General features: G+C 37.9%; 1 long non-coding RNA gene across 1 annotated transcript; it reads right to left on the reverse strand.

The window, feature by feature from the left end:
* Positions 1-6: 6 nt before the first annotated feature.
* LOC138975736 (uncharacterized) lies at positions 7-4,009 on the reverse strand. The gene is made up of 4 exons (XR_011458729.1): positions 3,782-4,009; positions 3,548-3,617; positions 2,779-2,857; positions 7-259 (listed from the first exon to the last, which is right to left on the reverse strand). It is a non-coding gene; the product is annotated as an uncharacterized lncRNA (long non-coding RNA).
* Positions 4,010-5,000: the final 991 nt, after the last annotated feature.

Genomic DNA, 5,000 nt, shown 5'->3' on the forward strand with positions numbered 1-5,000 from the left:
TAAGTAAAATGATAAAAAAAAATAATAAAAAAATAAAAATAACGTCCTCGCATTTGTCCAGAATTATTCCATGTTTAACATGGGAACAGAGGGATAATTGGTCTAAAGAATTTTTAAAAAGGAGGGTTAGGGTAACCCTAACCCTATTTGGATTATCTGTATGCAATGCCCGCTTTAGGTGAAAGACTTTTGTGGAAGCCATGGAAGAATGCATCGCTGTTGTGCTGGTTCAGCTTGAGGTCCTGTCCTAGCGAATATCCTGCACACACAAAAACACGACTTTTTAAGCCACTTATGTTGCATTCCGTGACATAGCTTTGTTAAAACCGTGTGCCTGATAATAATGACAGATTTTGTTGATATACATTTTTTTTTAAGACACCCCATATAATATTTTTTGACAATCTCTTTCAACATAGTTTACGAATCACCAATGTGTATACAAACGCATATAACCCACAGGTCAATAAATTACTTTCCAGAGAGAGAGAGAGAGAGAGAGAGAGAGAGAGAGAGAGAGAGAGAGAGAGAGAGAGAGAGAGAGAGAGAGAGAGAGAGAGAGAGAGAGAGAGAGAGAGAGAGAGAGAGAGAGAGAGATTAAAACTAGAAAATGTGTGCTATATAAAACAAGGATATTCACTGTCAAATCTTTGCTTGTACCTGCATGGTGTTTACTGCGCTATATACACAACCTGTTTTATTTCATTTATTTATTTTTTTAAATTTTTTGGGGGGGGGGGATGTTTTGTGATGAGGGTTTTTTCAAAGCCTTTACTGCTTTAGTCATTGAATCCACCCGACTTCGATTTATTGTTCAGTGATGGGTAATTGTGTGACCAACTATGTAAGTTAGTGATTGTTCTGGCTTCATACAATGACATTGCATTAATTTTATAAGTGTATGTGTGTGTGTTTCAGGCAAAAGCTGATATTACAGTCCTAGGTGTATGCAGTACCTCTGCTTCTTCGTTCAGGAATCAAAGTATACAATCTAAACCGATTATTTTGTTCAATAATGTTCAGCTTACCATCCCGAAGAAGGCAGTAACGTGCCGAGATATTGATTATAGATATTAACGTACCTAACCTGGTTACTGGTGTGTTTCCTTTTTATTTCAATAATGTAAATGTGTGACAACTTGCAGGGTACTTGATGTTCAGAGCAATTTTTCTGGCAAAAGACCTTTTATGGATCAAAGAAAACTTTTGTCGTGGTGCACAAGTCAATCAATTTGGTTGATAAATAATTTGTGCTGCATTTTCCCTGGTTCCAAAACGTAGTACATTGTATGTATTACCACATGTCCTTACCTGTCATTGGCATCACATGATTCTCTGCAAGCAGTCTTTTGTGGAAATACCATTTAACACTTGCACTTATAGTAGGGCTGATGGGGTCTATGTCGACCAAAAGAGTGGGATTCCCTGTAGGTCGAGTTCCTGTAGGTGGATTCCCTGTATACCTAAGACTTTAAAATTGGCAATCTAGTATACAGGGAATCCCACAGGGTGCAGTTTTTCAATAAAACTTGCAAACCATACTCGAATTTCTAAGAAATATCAAAAAAGATCGAAAAACATCAAATTCTAACGATGTCGCTAAGCATCACGTGACTTTCATTGATATTAGCAAAACGCTACAGGAACTACACCCTGTGGTATTCCCTGTATACAAGATTGCCAATTTTAAAGTCTTAGGTATACAGAGAATCCACCTACAGGAACTCGACCTACAGTGAATCCCATTCTTTTGGTCGACATAGACCCCATCAGCTATAGTAGGTGGCTGTGGAACGGTAGACATGCAACGACAACGAACAACAAAAGACAAAGTGTGGAGTACACTCATTTTTCTTAACATACGCTAAGTTTCTTTGAGAATGCTCCAAGTGAAAATCAGGGGTTCCTAGGCCTGATATCACAATTAAACAGCTTCTTCTCAGAATCAGGAGGGAAAAAACGAGATGTCGTGACAAGAACAGACAGCAGCAGCAGCAACAACAACATTGCTAAATCGTCGCTTTAACAAAATTTCATGTTTAGTATCGCAGACAAAGCACGGCTACTGATCCGACCAAAGCCACACTTCATGCACGATGGGCACATTGTTATGGCCAGCTTGTTAACGTGAGCATTGTGTATGTTTTACATAGAATTGAATGTGTTTGTCGTTGTGTCTGTCATCTATCCTAGTCGTTTGATTTAGAATAAAGCAAACTTATTACAATGACGATTTTCTTCGGTTTTTGATGAAGGATTGGCATCAAGACTTTTCCTATTTTCCAACTCTGCCACCATACACTGGCCGTTCAGGTCTGCATGTCGACCACATGGTGTGATCAGATTTTTCGGACATGTTCACAATGCTTACATGACCACCAAATGGAAAATCAGTTGGTATTTGTTATGTTTTTGTGTAAGCACAATCTTCATACAAGTAAACAGAAACAGTTTTGTTGCAAACAGAGCCTTCATAAGAAAAAATACTTCTAAGTCAAAATACATACCCCCTTTTTCGTATTGCGTAAAATATACCCATAAATTCTGGACATCATATTTTTATTTTTTTCACAACAATGAAACCAAACTTTGGCATATGTTTTAGCAATATATTCACAATAAAACCTATGAGTTTGAAGGCTGCATCTTGTTTTGTTTATTTTTGAGAATTTTTTTGCAAACCCATGCAAATGGCCATTTTCTGGGGAGAGACTGGGGAGATAATGGCCAGTATAGAAAGAGTTAATAAGTAAACTAATGTCAGAAGTAGGTATTTACCTTGTTTGCCTTCGCGTTCTTGATAGCCTGCTGCAGCATTTGTATCACTTCCCTTGACATTCAAAACGCCAATGTATTTCTGAAAGGAAAATAAAGATATTGACCGAAACATCACACAAGTGGTATATCATGCTAGGTTTTGTTTACAGTGCCTGTTCTACGACCACATCTGATTGTAATTTAAATAAAGAAAAACTGTATCCATTTATTACTTCTCTATTTGTGTGTGTTTGTGTGTGTGCAGGGGCGGATCACATCATTTTTAAGGGGGAGTTTCCAAATTTCTTTTAGGGACAATTTGACGACGCGAAGCGTTTAGTTGAAGACGCGAAGCGTTCAACCTCCTTGAGGGGGGGGGGGGGGGGGCGGGGTCCGACAAATGTTGATAAAAACAAGGAAAATGGATCAATCTGAGCCAAGAAACATCCCCTAATACACCTTCCAAAAAAGTAAATATATTAAGAAGAAAAATTTGAATCACAACAAGGACAATTGATCGATCTGGCGCAACCTGAGCAAACTAATTAGCCAACTTCTTTCCAAAATCGTCACTTAGAATACAAAGGCCGGCTCCTAAGTGGTCCGGAAACCCCGGAACCCCCCTCCGGATCCGCCCAGTGTGTGTGTGTGTGACCGATGACCTTCTCTAAATTCTAATCGTTGCGTTTGCATGGTAATAAAGTTTTAATACTGGATATGCCCATGAAAAAATATCATTTCTTGTTCATGTCATTGTGTGTGTGTGGCCAGGACCGTGACTTCTGCTTGCCTCGACGTCTTCAGAAAAGACACAAAATGCCAGCAGGCGTATGTTCTTGGAGCACTCAGTATGCCGTCATCTGCAAAGAAATAAATTATACAAATTATTCAATTGTGTAAATAAAGAACATTAATATTACAACAAAAAATTCATATAACTGTAGTCTTCACCAGAGACATCCACTACACTATCTTTAAATAAAACTGCCGTAAAAAATTGAAATACTATAAAAGTAAAACTTACCCCCACTCAGATCTATTTGGGATTATTCAAGTTTCAACCATGTAACGATGCCGGTTTGGACAGATCTGCTAGTTTGCCGCTGAAACTGAAATCAAAGGCGATCTTCAGAACTATTTCTAATCTTGTATTTGTGATTAATATAAAATACTGATCTTCCCAATAGAAGCTGATGTGTATACACATGACCAGGACAAGGTATTTTGTTACAGGGCATTTACGCAGACGTCGCAGTTCAAAATATCGTTTTAGATCTGATTTTGTACAGCAGCCTGTGTGATTCAGAATCGTCTGCCCTTTTTCGGTTTAACATTTTATGGACGATTCCTATGAGACTGCTCAATCATAACTGATGACAAATTCAGAAACAGATGATGGTTTCAAGTAGGCTACAGTAATGATTCGTAAAAAATGTCAAGCCACTCGTCGATCATTCACACTCAAAGAACCCAAGCCAAATCTGCTCTGGTTCCGAGCAGCTTTTACCAACTGAGACCCTAATTGTTACGCATCTGCCGCGAAAAGATAGACCACAAACAAGCGGCACTGTACCATGCTTTCGTTTATGTTGCTAAACAGATTAAATGTGCATTGCAAATGTGCTTACAGCAAAGAAATGCATCCTTACTTACCACACAAATACTGGTACCACATTCATCGCACTTGTGTCTTCTTACCAAAACCTATCGATATGTTTGTTTACGATATATTGGTAATTACTAACCGTTAACTATTTTTCAAAAATCTGAAATGACTTTTAAGAATCAAAGAAAGATTCGCTAAAACGGTTGACTTCAGAAAATAAGCAATATTTTTCTGAACCATGAAATAAAAATCGAAAACTCCGTTTGATCTTTTATTTTGGTAGATTGATGACAACAGCCGGAACTGAAAGTACCAGAACCAAAAATTAAGGGCATTAATCAGGTAAACTAAGAAGATTGTCGTTCCTGGCGCGCACTTCACATGTCCGTCAAACAGTGTCCGAGTGAGAGAAATAAAAAAAATTTTTCGCAGTTCGACAGTATATGAGGCCCTTCTTCATATCAAAGTGTAAAGGTTGCTGAACGATGTTTTTCCTTTTTGCTTGTTTAGTTACACTTTAAGTACTTTTTCCGTAACAAAATGTTACCTTTAAACATACTGAACTAATCCTACATGCGTGCACAAACAAACACGCAATTTCGCATTTTTGTCAACATGTTAACTACTCATACGCAAA

This window comes from Littorina saxatilis, linkage group LG9 (assembly GCF_037325665.1).
Source record: "Littorina saxatilis isolate snail1 linkage group LG9, US_GU_Lsax_2.0, whole genome shotgun sequence".
NCBI lineage: Eukaryota > Metazoa > Mollusca > Gastropoda > Littorinimorpha > Littorinidae > Littorina > Littorina saxatilis.